This window comes from Dipodomys spectabilis, unplaced genomic scaffold (assembly GCF_019054845.1).
Source record: "Dipodomys spectabilis isolate Male_0828 unplaced genomic scaffold, ASM1905484v1 ptg000380l, whole genome shotgun sequence".
Lineage (NCBI taxonomy): Eukaryota > Metazoa > Chordata > Mammalia > Rodentia > Heteromyidae > Dipodomys > Dipodomys spectabilis.
Genome location: NW_024871057.1, coordinates 1,826,092 through 1,840,987, shown reverse-complemented (window position 1 = coordinate 1,840,987; position 14,896 = coordinate 1,826,092).

Genomic DNA, 14,896 nt, shown 5'->3' with positions numbered 1-14,896 from the left:
TGTTTAATAAAATTAGACACTTGGTTTTCTTCCCCAGTGGTTCTTCTCTCCTGCTGTGCCTGTTCCCACCCCTCTATTGTAAGTTATCTTCTTGTGCAGGAGAAAAGCAGTGAGTGACTCCAGCCATCATCCCTGCTGAATACATCACTGTCTGCTTGACCTTGGGAAGTCATGTGCCTCTTGAGGATTCTTCACCTTCATTCAACAAATGCTCCTTCCAGCTCTTCTGACCATCATCCCCATATCTCATAAACACCCAGGCCTGGACTTCCTGGGTGAAAGATGAGTATAGATTTTTTCCCCTTATTTATTTATTTATTATTATTTTTTTTTACTTTTCTCTCTACCTTTTTTTATTGTAAAGATACTATACAGAGGGTTACAGTTACATGAGTAAGGTAATGAGTACACTTCCTACTGAGCATTGTTACCCCCTCCATTGTTTTCCCCCTACCATCCCTTCCCTCCCTACCTTCCCCGAGGTTCTTTTTTTTTTTTGATTGTGATTAAGTGATTACATAATTTCCCAAATTTCACAGTATTGTGGAATAATGATGCTCATTTAAAGTCACAAGTTCATTCTAACTTTCCTGGAGCAAATTGTCTATCACAGTCTATAACATATAACGGTGTTCACATGTTATACACCATACATGTGATCAGCAGCATGGGGATATTTAGTAGTAGTTTGACCAGATGAGTGGGAGTTCTTTGTTTCTTAAGTCCTGTTAGTTTTGTCTTATCACCTAACATTTTGGATTTAACATCCACTTATCAGGGAGACCATGTACCGTTTGTCTCTTTGCTCTTGGCTTACCTCGCTCAACATGATTCCTTCTAGCTCCATCCATTTCCCTGCAAATGCCATTATTTTGTCATTTCTAATGGCTGCATAATATTCCATTGTGAATAGATACCACAATTTTTGGATCCATTCATCTTTGGTGGGGCATCTGGGTTGTTGAGTATAGATTTGATCAGGACACTTCTTGAGCGGCTGTGGATTGTGCACTCTTGACTGCTGCTTTCTCTTCATGGCTTTCTAAGTGGGGGTTGTGGGGGTGTGGTTCACCAGTAAGTAGCTGAAGATCCCCCAGCCTCAGCTCTAGGAAAATCCCTGAGCAAATCTTCGAGGTGGCAGCAGTAGGCTCTTCTGGTTCCCAGCATCCTTATCCAAGGACTTGATGGGCTAGTTTTACTGCCTGGTATTTATTATCTTTGTGGAACCTTGGCCTGAAGCCTGGAGCTGGGCATACAGCGTGAGTGATTAGACATGGGGCTCTCATGCATCTAACTTAAAAAAATCTCAATTACATCAGAAAGAGAGTCCAGAGTAATAGATGGGGTCCTGGGGACGATAGTGTAAATAACAAGCAAGGGCTCTTTTTGTGATACATCGCTGGTCCCCAGGGAGCTCAAGGAGCTAGCTATGGTATGTGCTCCAGCTGGATTGCCCGGAGACAGTAAGTCCAGGAGGTGGCAGCACATGCAAACGCTACAAGCCTGTAGCAATGTCTGTTCTGTGATCTCTGCAATCTTAGGGGTGCAGGTGGCAATTACTCTGGGATCTCACAGGCCTAGGCCAGTGGAATGTTTTGTGGAGCTGATTGTAGAGTTAGGAAGCACGTATCATTTAGATGAAGATGAAGGAAAAGGGGCTGAATGGAACAGTGACATTTGAGTTGGCAATGTCCCTTTGTACACAACGCAACCAGTGGCAACATAATTCAGTAACAGAGGGTCTCTTGTCTTAGAGGGAAATAGAGAGAGCTTCAAACTGCTTATTTGAAGAATTTAAGAAACAGAGGTCCTACAAGGAGAAGCAGAAGGAGAAGGTTACTCAGTCAGAAGGTGGAAAGACATAGGCTAGACTCTACCATTCCCTGGTTCCTAGACAAATATTCCATCTCTCTTGCACTTGGCTGAGATCCCATAGTGACTTTCTGTGCTTTTAAAGAATCTGGCCCCTCACCATTGGGATTTCACCACTGATGAGCAATGCAGGGATGTCCCCTGTGTTCCACAGTCTTCACCGTGAGTGACAAGGAGCAAATAGAAAGAAGGCCCACCACCAAGGAGAGGAAAGGCAACCATGCATGCACATATGGACAAGGGAAGAATGGTTCCATGGCGGAGAGTCTACAGGCAAAGACCTGCAGACTATAGATCAATGTGTTGAGAAGGAGTTCGGTATCGTGAGGAGGTATGGACCAAGAGAAAGACATCCATTCCCTCAATGCAAAGGAGGAGCTCAAGTTTTGGCTTTGCCATTCCTGGGCATCTAGATTAGAACAAGTCACTTAAATTCTCTGAAGTGCTTTTGCAGAACACAGCTGGGGTAGGGAAGCAACCACGTGAAACCTTACATAGGAAGAGACCATATAACTTGTCAATAGCAATGCAAATGTAAAACACCCTGATGTTACTCTCACGCGAGGGAGATTTGTTATTATGTAGGGTCACGGATGCAATTGTCTTACATTGTGGTCTGTTATATGCACCACCTCTCAGCAGGGCATCATCCCTGGAGACTGTGTTGGCAGAGCAGAACTTTGCATGCAGGGCCCTGGTGCAGGCTTGTCCCTTTATGATGCTTGATCAACTTGACTCCAGGCCATCCAGGTTTAAGCTGCCCACCTCCCTTTCCCTTCTCTAGTTTCCTTTCTTCTTTTTCTTATTTTTTAGAGCCTATTGGGCAGGACTAATATGCAGTAAAACTGATTTGTGCCCCTTTCCAGCCCTGGCTGAGAACAACAGCAGTGTACAATCGTTGGGAGGTATTTAATGGATGATTTATAAGATGTTGAAGATAAAACTTGAAAGATGCATGGGCAGCACCGAGGTGCAACATTCTTGAGAAACAGAGAACATTAAGTGCTTGATTGGCTGAGATGATTTAGAGGGAAGCCCCAGGCTCCTGTCCAGCCATCCCAACATAGTTCTGGCAGCTTCTCGCTCTCGACAGTCACAGTCCAGGATGAGAGGCTGGGGTAGAGATGAACTGAGCAGCAGAATCTCAAAAGAAATGTGTGCTTTATTTGTGGCCAAGGCCTGAGGGCTTTCCTTCCCACAGCCTTTGAGGGGACGAAGCTAAGATTCTCCAGAAAAGGGCTGAACATGCAAGGTGCCATGCTTCCAGGGACTGGCCTCCAGCAGGCAAGCTAATCATCATTACCATTCTTTCCTATTGAGAAGTTCAGTACCTGACTGGTGCTTCTCCTGTCTTAGAGAGAGTTAGGTGTAGGGAAGGAGAGACGAGCCAGGTGGACAGGATTCCTGCAAAGGAACAGATCTCCTTGTTAGGTTTCAAACGAAGTCAGTGCATCTATTGGGTTCTGGTGGCTCATACCTGTACTCCTAGCTGCTTAGGAGGCTGAGATCTGAGGATCACAGTTCAAAGCCAGCCTGGGGAGAAAAAAATCCTTGAGGTGATCTCCAATTAAGTATCAAAAAATGCCAAACTGCAGGCATGGCTGGATCACCAGCCATGAACAAGTAAGCCAAGAGAAAGCATGAAGCCCTGGGTTCAAGTGCTAGAATGGATGAGTGGGGGGATGGGGAAGGCAAATCAATGTCTCTAAGAGAAAATACAGAAATAAGAGCTGTTTAGAGAAAGCAGTGCTTTGATTACTGACTTCTAACTCTTAATAAAGCAGTTGGGCAATGATATAAAGTTCTGATCTCAAATTTCCTTTGTCGGTAGACACACTACAGCTCACAATGTCCGTCACTCATGGTCTCAGTGGGCCATGCTACCTTCTGCGCTTACTCTTGGCAAAGTTATAAAATAGATAAATAGACTCATAGTTCTTTCTACTCAAAAGACTTCCTTCTTTTTCACTTGAATAGCATCATCCTCTCTGAAACAAACAAAATCCCCTGTTCCAGCCCCATCCACAGTGTAACCTCAAAACTCCTGCCCTGATGCCATTTCCAAGGTGCTAGGATTTGCATTGAACTCTCAAGGGCAAAATAGTTTGCAGACCCCAAGTTATTCTGGTGATGGGATTTCAGTCAATGGGAGGAATAGATCTTGGAAAGAAGAACAGATGGGTGAGAAGGCCCCTTCTAGCCTTCTTGGATGGATACGAATGTCTTTTGATATTAGCCTTATTCCTACCATATCCTCCTCCATGACCACGGGGTGGGCGAAGGAGCTATGATCATCTGCTTCTGGAAGGCGCTTGTGTCTCTAGTGTGTCCCTAGCATACCCCAATCTTTGATTCCGAGGATCCCATCAGAAAAGTGACTACTTGCACTTAAAAAACCAAAAAACAACCAATCCTGATTATTGCAAATAGCAATCTGAATTTCCCCAGAAGATGCCACAGGAGAAGACTGTTTATTATAGAAAGATGAAAAAAAATCTTCCCTTTGCAAGTGTTCAGGAAAGAGGAGTCCAGCAGGTTTACTCAGTGGTGAATGTGCTGGGCACCGTGTTGACACGTTCATATTATAGGTCATTGTTTGGTCCAGGGAGGTGAAGTGGCTGTTCAGTGGCAGGGTCTAGATTTGTACCCAAGTTGTGTGTCATTGAAGCCATTTTTCTGAATGCCATGTTGGGAAGAACGGTGCCAACCAGCCCATGGGACATAGTGTGGCTTCTCAGAGACTCCTGTTCTCAGTCCCTCTGTGGTGGTACCTCCTTCACCCCGCATACCTCCAGTTACTGAGAGACAGATGAAGACCGATTAGCGACATTGCTGTTTTATACAAAAACAAGGAAAGAGCCAGGGAGAGCTTCTACTTCTTTTTTTTTTTTTTTTTAATTTTATTTTATTTTACTTGAGAACATACTGTACAGAGGGGTTACAATTACATGGGCAGGATAATGCATACATTTCTTACCAAGCATTGCAGCCTCCTCCTTTGTTTACCCTTCACCTCCCTTCCCGGCCTCCCCCCTCCCTCCCACCCAATCATACCCCCTCCCCCCCCACCGACATTGTAAAGCTGGTTTTGACATGACATTTTGTACTTCTCATTGTTGCAACAGGTCCACCTGAATCTTTAAACGACTTGTTTGTCCCCATCTCCTCCACATGTTATACTGACATCAAATATAGTGAAAGCGGGGGTTACACTGTGGGGGAGGGACATACAAAGCAACAAAGAAATAATCTTATAAATGCGTTAGAAACACATGCATGAAAGAAACAAAAACATTAAAATACATATTTGAGGGTTCGTTTTCCTAACATCACATTATCTGACTTTTTCCGCTTGACTCATACCTATACTAGATATTGCAAATAAGGGAAACCATGGGCCCTATGTTTCTTTGGGCCTGGCTTACTTCACTTAATATAATTTTTTCCAAGCCTTTCCATTTCCTAACAAATGGGGAAATGTCATTCTTTCTGATGGAGGCATAGAATTCCATTGTGTATATATACCACATCTTCTTGATCCATTCATCTACTGAGGGGCATCTGGGTTGGTTCCATGTCTTAGCTATGGTAAATAATGCTGCAATAAACATAGTTGTGCTGGTAGCTTTAGTGTGGCCTTGTTTGTGATCATTTGGGTAAATGCCCAAAAGTGGGATTGCTGGGTCATTGGGGAGCTCTATGTGGAGACTTTTGAGGAACCTCCATACTGCTTTCCAAAGTGGTTGAACAAGTTTACATTCCCACCAACAATGAAGTAAGGTTCCTTTCTGTCCACATCCCCTCCAGCATCTGTTGTTGTTAGAGTTCTTGATTTTTGCTGTTCTAACTGGAGTGAGGTGATATCTCAATGTTGTTTTGATTTGCATTTCTTTTATGGCTAGGGATGTTGAACATTTCTTCATGTGTCTATTGGCCATCCTTCTTTCTTCTTCAGAGAAGCTTCTCTTTAAGTCTTTCGCCCACTTACTTATTGGGCAGTTGTTTCTTTGAGGATTTGTTGTTGGGTGGTTTAATTTTTTGAGTTCCAAGTATATTTTAGATATGAGACCCTTGTCCGTTGTATGGCTAGTAAAGATCTTCTCCCAGTCCGTGGGCTTTCTATTGATCTTGCTAGCTATGTCATTTGCCCTGCAGAAGGAGAGCTTCTACTTCTTGAACAATGGCCTTGCTGCCTCCACAGACTCCGAGGTCAGAATACATTCCAGACATCCTCAATATCATCAGTCAGCAGTGCTGGCCACATCAGCGCACTGCGAAGGGCTTGGGATGGAGGACAGCATCAGAAGGTCACAGAGGTTGACTTAACTCAATCCAACACCAGTGTGCTGAGGTCTTCACGAGGCAGATATCATGAGGGTGGAGATTGTTTAGGTGGAGAAGTGGATCAGGTGAACGTCAACTATGTTAAAGCATGAGAATTAGCAGAGGCTAAGGTGCGAAGATGTCAAACATTGGGCTTGCCTTAGAAGAGCTGGATTCAACAGCCTACTGCTACTAGCTGTGCCGTTTTGCAAAAGTCACTAATTTCTCTGAGCTTCACATATCTATCATGCAGAGAGGCAGTTCTAACCTCACAGGCCTATTTTGAGAAGTGACTAGAATGGTGGATGTAAACACAACAAATGTAAAATAATTCAACTTTGCATCTTTTGTTTAGCGTTAGGTAAAATCTCCAGGATTTTGCTTTCCACAAAGCGGGGAGTGTCCTTCTTGCCATTCTAAGTTAAATTTGAATCTATCAGATGATAAACAGGAAAATCTCAGCCAAATTAGCACCAGGGGCTTCTTAGGGTGAAGCAAAAAAAACAAAACAAAAACCGAATTGGTTTCCATCCTTCCTCTCTAAAGGGAGAAGAGGTCTGTGGAGATCTGGGTGGCCTTCCTGGCAGCAGGTTTTGAGGAAAAAAGAATAACCAAGGGCCACTCTAGTATTTTAAAGTCAAGCAAAGGGTGAAATGTAGATGTAATTTTAGAAATCCATTGGTCCTGTGGTTTCCGAAGGGGATAGTTTCCAGCCTCACTCCAGTACCAACGATGCTCAAGTCCCTTACATATAATGGCATCATGTTTACATATTATATCCATTCTCTTGTGCACTTTAAATTATCTATATATGACGTGCAATGCTGCATGTCATTTCATTCCTGAGGATTTGGCATTGTCCTAGGCATGTAACAAGTTCAGGTTTTGCAATTTGGAAGGTTCTGGAATTGTCTTTCTGTCTTCTTTGATTCAGGGTTAGTTCAATAGGACCCACAGGCTTGAAGGCTGGCTGTAACACAAAGACACGGCATTACCCTATTTTTAAAAATTGTAACATCATGTATTATTATAAAACATAATTTCACGTTCAAGGAATTAACACTGATGTAATCCATCCACTCCCATTCTGAACCTCACCATTTCACATGTAATTGTGTGTGTGTGTGTGTGTGTGTGTGTGTTTAGTGTTACGCAGGTTGATCACATTGACAGGTTTGTATGACTGATACTAGAGCCAGGGCCCACAACAGGGCTGTGGTATAAGGACTTTTTGCACATTGCTGTTTTATAGTCACACTAATCTTCTGCCAGCACCCCCTTCCAAAAGCCTGGCAAATCGCTAATCTATTTCCATTTCTACAATGTTGTTATCTTAAGAATGCTGTTCAAATGGAATCGTATAGTTTGTAAGCTCTGAGGATTGGTTTTCTTTTCAATTGTCATTCCCTTGAGACCCATCCAAGGGACTGGCTGCTGTCCGCATCAACACTCCAGTCCTGTTTATCGCTGAGCCCCAGCCTGTGGTAGAGATGTGTACCACAGCTTGTTTAACCACTCAGCCGTTGAAGGACATTTGGCTTATTTCCAGTTTTTGACTATTATGCACAAAGTTGCTGTGAGCATTTATGTACAGGCTTTTGTGCGACCACAATGTTTATATCTCTGAGGTAAATGCCTATCGTGAGTTGATTTTGAGCAAAATCCAGGGCATGCTTGGATTTGTACCTTCCTCTAAACGCCCAGTTTGACCTTGAGCTGGGGTGTGTCTACAGACTCTTACTGCCTCTCACTGAGAATGCTCAGCCACAAAATAAGACAGCATGGTTGCCTTCAAATTGGAGAGAGGCGGCCATGTTGCCTTTTTCTGTGGTGCTGCCTGGACCAGGCTGACCTGAATAGGAGCAGCCAACTGGAGGACCAGGTGCAAAACATCCACTCTGCCTCCTGCCACACTCTGGCAACAGTAGGGGAACTACATCTGGCAAGGCTTAGGGGCTATGGGAAGTAGAATGGACCCATCTGGGGTGAATTATGTGACCTGGGGTAACTTTTGTGACCCAGGTGTTCATGGAACTCTTATTCTCCCACTTAGATGGGAGGTATTCTAACAGGCATATTACCCCTGGAGGGCCAAAACACAACACATCTCAGCTCTTATGGGAAGCCAGTTGTTTCATAGTTCAATAATATTAAGGTTATAGTTTTATAAGGCACAGATGAAAATCTCATTAATTGAACTGATTAATAGCTATCCCTGGGTGGCCACAGAAGTGGTTCCAGGACTCCTCATGGGTACCCAAATCCACTGATGCTCAAAAACCTCATAGAAAATGATATAATATTTGCATATAACCCACTAATATCTCCCCTGCACACTCTAGATCATCTCTAGATTACATACAGTGTCCAAGTGCAATGTAAATGCTATGTGCAATAAAAATAATGCATATGTTCAAGTACACATCCTTTATTTGATCCAAATAATTTTGATCTAGGATTGGTTGAATCTGTGGGTGCGGATATGGAAACCAACTGTGCCTCCTAGCGAGAAACTGTACTAAGCTATCACCATAACATAATACTTGTTTGATGAAATGATTATACTTCTTGGGAAGGTGGCAAAAAAAAAAAATCAAACCAAATCAGGCCCAGTCTTTGCTTGCAAGGAGTCTGACCAGAACTGGGGAACCTAGCACCTCCTTATTCTTAAAACTAGAGGCTTCCTCTTGAGAATGAGGGTGTGAAGAGCAAGACTCCCCCAGTCACTAGAGTTCATTACACCCAGGGAGGGAGTGGTCCAGGGCTCCTAATTCTGTACTGAGCTGGAGTGGAGGGGGTCCAGGGAGCAGAGTGGCAGCTTAGGGCTGGCAACAGGAACAAACGAAAGAGTGGGAGGCCAACAGATGAGAGAGAGGATCATGCCTGGGACTTTCCTCACCTGATGTTCTTGGGATCTACCTGCTTACCACTGCTACGTGGAGTGGGTTTGCATTCTGAGAAGACTGAGGTCCTGAGAAAGGATCCTGACGGTCTGATGGGGTCTCTGAAAGCCTGTGCTCCAGGGGCATTGCTGCTATTCTTCCACAGAGTCCTATTTTATTAGTAAATATTCTTCTTCTCTTCCCCTTCCTTCCTTCCTTCCTTCCTTCCTTCCTTCCTTCCTTCCTTCCTTCCTTCCTTCCTTCCTTCCTTCCTTCCTTCCTTCCTTCCTTCCTTCCTTCCTTCCTTCCTTCCTTCCTTCCTTCTTTCCTTCCTTCCTTCCTTCCTTCCTTCCTTCCTTCCTTCCTTCCTTCCTTCCTTCCTTCCTTCCTTCTTCCTCCTCCTCTTCCTTCATCTCCTCTTCCTCCTTCCTCAATTTATTAAAAAAATAGATGTTTATTTTCTGATGATTTCTGGAGGCTAAGAAGTCCAGAGCATAGGCCAGTATCTGGTAAGAGACTTTGTGCCTCTTCAAATGAGCGTGGAGACTGACAAGAAATCATTAGCCCACTGCTGTGAATAATGCAGCAACCCATTTATGGGGGTAGAGCCCTAAGTGTCAGCCCTCTACTGATCTTGCTGCACCACCTTCCCTAAGGGTTTTCTGGGGAATCTGTAACAAAGGAAAGATTTGAGAAAGGAGGTATTTTCTTCGAATGTCCTGTGTAAACTACCCTAGTTTGGGAACTACTCTGCTACATAATCTCCAAGGGAAAGAAGATGAGGGAAAAAATGAGGAAGAGGCCCTTTTCTAATGCTCAGTATTTTCATTTCGTGAAATTCCAATGCTTTTTCCATACTCTCTTTTCCACCAGCCCCTACCTATGCATGGCAGTAAGAAACAACCCAATGTTTATCTGAAAGAATAGTTCTTCTAAATCTTTTTTTTTTAAATGTCACCTGACAAAAGGTCAGTTGGAACATATAGTTTATGATAAATTTGGGATCATTGGGAGAGGCAAAAAGTGGGAATTCTTATTTACTTATCCACATTCCTGAAAAAGCCTTCTTTCTTTCCTCCTTGTCTTTCCTAATCCCATCTTCCCCTTAATTTGTCGTGGTCTGACTTCCTTTCCCACGTCTGCCAACACCCTGAGGACCTGTTCCTTGTCCAAGTCAAAGGCTTCTCCTCATTCAAAATGCAGTCTTCACTCAGGTTACAGTTGTGGTCATCCTAAACCTCTCCATTCTCCTGTTTCTCTGATGCTACTTCGTCCTTGTACTTTTTGTGATATCTCTGGGCATTCTTTAAGGTTTCTACATCACCGCCCTTCCTCTTCTTCTTCCGAATGTGTTCCCCACTCCCTTTAACTGGGATACGTTGGCCCTCTTTTCTGTGGTCCTGCACATCTTCAAGGATTCTTCTGTTGCCTGCCCCTGGCTAACTCTTTAATCTCAAGTTCACATCTCTTTCCCTAAATCTCTGTTTCAATCATCACATCTCCCAAACGGTTGGTATCTCTTTCCCCAGACACATCCCTTCCCTTTGTCAATTCAGTGAATGCATTGCACTGGGTTGCCCAGGATGAGTTCCCTTATCATTGTCTCTACTTTGGGGCCTTCTCTACCCTCCTTCATGTAGGCTATTCTCTTCTTTTTCCTGGATGACAGCAAATGCCTTTGATCTTCCATCATTTGCACTGCTTATCAAGTGATTCTTAAAAGCCATAGGTTTTGTCATGATTTGCCAAGTTTGAGAGACTTGCTAAATTTCACTATCTACTGAACTCTGTAGCACTGATGTTGTAAGGACCTTTAACGTCCAGCTCTGTCTCGCATCTTGTTCTTGGACTTCTGGGCTGTGAGAAGATACAGTGTCATGGTTTGAACACCATGCGTGGTGTCCTGTAACAGCAGCCCACATAGACTATGGCAGCACATTCCAAACGGTTGTGCCCAGTAAGCTCAAATCCTCGAGAACTGACCACAGTCTCCATGGTCTCCCACATTTTTATTCTATTGGTAGTGTTAGCGGAACATTGAGTGTATTTCATTATGATCCAGTCACAGCTGCCATCAAGAAATGGGGAGCTGATTTAATTCATCTATGAATTCCTAATAGCATAGTACTTGGCACATGAACTTCAGTTAGGGTTTATAGAACAAATGATGAGTTAGGTTTTCACTAAGGGATAAGAGTCATAATAATAATCATAAGAATTATATCATCTAGCCCTAATTGAGGACCACCAAGTTCTCAGCTTTATTCAATTCATTTTATGGTTTACAAGTTCTTTCCGATGTGGCTCAGACTGGCCTTGAACTCATTATCTTTCTGCCTCAGCTTCCTGAATGTTGAAATTATAGGGAGGACCCACTCTTTTTTGGAACTCTTGGCACTTTAAATATACATTTGGTGATCACATCAACTAAGTGGAGGCACTGCCATCCACATTTGATAGAAGAGGAATCTGAGGCATGGAGAGTTTCAGTAATTTGCTATAAGTGTCAAGAGGTATAAAGTCAGGTTTGGAACAGAATGCTGTGACATAACCATTCTTACATCCTATAGCTGAAGGCAGGTCTTTTTGGAGCTGGGGCTGTGGAGGTGAGCTGGGCCTTGGGTCAGGGGCAGTGGGTGGTGATGGGGGGGGGTAGGACACAGAGCCCAGGACCTCCTTTAGTTATTGAACTGAGATGAACTCCAGTCCCAAGCATGGTGCCCTTACCTCAGGCCCCGGCGGTATGGGGAGGGGGAGGGAAGGGAGGCCTACAGGTCACATGGCTTCAAAGCTCAGTCAAATACCAAGTCCAGGAAGGGGAAGGAAGCAGCAGAATAACTCTAGGTTTGAGAAATATTTTCTTTAATGTGTATAGTCGAATAGCTCTAGCACTAGACAGGTGGATCACATTCAAATGATTTACCTGTGATTGCCCTGAGTTCATGGTGGTGTGAGGAATTCCCATTCCCATCTCTGAGAAGCTCAGGAACTAAATAAAGTTGAACCAATGCTTGGCAGTGCCGAGCCAGGAACCTATTTGAGTTCCTATTTAAAGGCACATAACCTTATTTTAAATGAGTTTCCCAGGGCTTGGATAAGACACTCCAGGCTATCCAAACATATATTCCTTTGCACTATAAAGGCTTCCCGTGCTTAGAAGGTTCAGAATATCTCAGTGCCATAGGCTTTTGTGTGTACTATGAATTGCACGACTCAGAACAACCCAACAACAACAATAACAATAAATATTTTTATACCAAATACTTTCTCATTGAAATTTTCACAAAAACTGCACGGGGCCAATGACATTCTTATCCCTGATGTACAAAGAGGAGATTGAAGTTCAGGAAGGCCAGGTTTCTTGCTCCAAGTTACCCAGCCTAGTGGGTGGAGAGGAGCAGGAATGCTTGTGTCAGTGATGGCTGTGAGTTTCTATTTCAGAGCTAGTGAGCTTCAGCACTCAAACTTTAAATTCTGGGATTGATTAGTAGTCCTAACTCTGTTCAATGGTTCTCTTCTAGGCTCCAATTTGGGCTTGAGGAGTGCCTCTGCCTGGTATATATTGGAACAGATTATAACTAGGCTAGGTGTAAGTGTTCTTGCCTGTGGCTAGGATGACAAGATTACCACTGAGGGCAGCAGATACATCAAGAAGGCCCACATTGTATGTGTGTTCAAGGAATCTCACTGTAAATGCACAGCATGTAGTCAAGCCCAGTGAGATGTGGGCCTCAGGCAGCCATGGGAGGAGGGCTGATTGCAGAGGCAGGAGCCTCAATCCCACAGATTGATTGAGCTCCCAGCCAGCCTGGCTCCAGGAACCTCTGTGCCCTCAGAGCTAGTATTTCCCTTCTTCCAGTGTCCAGGATGCAATCTGGGGGTGGCAGAATGAACCCCAGCCCTGTAGTTATTTCCTTTCCGTTCCCAGCCTGGCCACAATTCCTTCTACATCTGGAGTCTTAATCACAGGGAGCAATTACACGAGAACAGAACAACAAATCGAGATCGATACAGGCCTGACTGTCTACTGGAAGAAACAAAATTTATGACTTAGCTGGATTATGCTTACCAGCCAAAAATAGCGGTAATTCCAAGCAACCCCACTGACCAGGATCAATCATGGCATTTTATTACTTTGCTAAACCCTGCATGCTCTCCACCCCCTAACCTCCATCTTGTTAGAACCCAATCTCCAAGGAAAATATTGCATTTGTTATCAAATTTTAGAAAGAGAATTTATGGCAAAGACAGATTGATTTAAAGCCTTCTTCTGGAGGGGAGAGGAAGGCAGGGGGAAGGTAAATTTCTGCAGCGTCTTTTAGATTGGTTCTTTTGCTTATCTCTTCATTTTATGACATAATCTGTTGTAGCATTACCCAGGGTCCTCTGGGCTGAAGCTTCTTGCCTGGCATTAGATAAGGGGGAGATATTGTCTGGGTGTAAAGTTTAAAGCCCATGGCAAGGGCTCATTTTTCTCATTTCAGGCAGGGGAGAAAGGATATAAAATGAAAAGCAAGCAATCAATAAAGAAGAAAGATAGAGATCTTCCCAAAAAAGGAAAAAAAGAAATCCTCACCTCTCTGACTGTTCTTCTAACTAAGACTTTAACAGGCGGATAATGAGCCCCCGTATCCTCTAGTCGGTCAGGGACGGAAGGGCAAGCTCCCAGTGCCGCATAATCCACTCCCTCCCCTTAACCTCCCTGCCAGTGCCAGCCTCGCAACTCCAAGGAGCTCTTGCATTTTTTTTTGTATACAACCCAGCTTTCCTCATTTCCATCAATCAGTCTTTAAAATAAGATCAGATTAGTTAATTATCTGGTAAGGGGGTGGTGATGGTGGTCGTTTTCTCAGCTCTAATAAATACAAGCTTCGGCCATATCCTGCATATTTGGACACATTGACTCCCCATTTCTCACGCGAGAATAAAAGGAAACGTAAAGGTACTCTTTGGTTAATACTGGAGTTTATGATAGACTAGTCTGATTTAATGGCTCTACAGTCATTCTGTTGTTAGAAAATCAATATTTTCCTAGGAAAGAGTATGGGCTGCCATAAATACACTCCCAGTTATATGAACCTTTCCCATAGAGCTTACATACTGCAGACCTTATGAGTAAGTAGCAAGGAAGTAGCAAGGATATAGTCTCACAAAGTATCATGGGGCAGAGGACCCCATAAAGAAGCCCAAGTACCTGTGTATGGCCTTAGCACCTCAGACTCAGAGCTCTTCTGCAACCTCAACTTTCAAGGAGACAAAGGCCCTCTGTGATTAGCATCTGTGTGAGGAGTCTTGTATCATTTATTCTGTATCAACACAGAGACTATTAGGATGTGTGTCATCAGGGCCAGCACAGTGTTTGCAAAAGAACTGAGGTAGCCAAGCACTGGTGGCTCACGCCTGTAATCACAGCTACTCAGAAGGCTGAGATCTGAGGATCACAATTGGAAGTCAGCCTGGGCAGAAAAGTCTGTGAGACTCGTATCTGCAATCAACTACTCAGAAAAGAAGTGGTGCTGTGGCTCAAGTGGTAGAGTGCTAGCCTTGAGCAAAAAGAAGCTCAGGGACAGTGCCCAGGCCAAATTCAAGCCCTTGGGTTGGCAAAAAATAAATAAAGAAAATAAAAGAATAGGGGGAAGGAAACCTCAATGGAAAGGAAAATCAAAGTGACTGTATGAAGGCAGAGCTAACAATGGAATAACACAGAGGGTATATGCTTGGTAAAAAATAAGCCAAAGGAAAAATAATCCAAGGTCTAATTTAATGTAAAAAATTAGAAAAAGCAGATTAATGGAGGAGAAGAAAACACTAGTACCCAG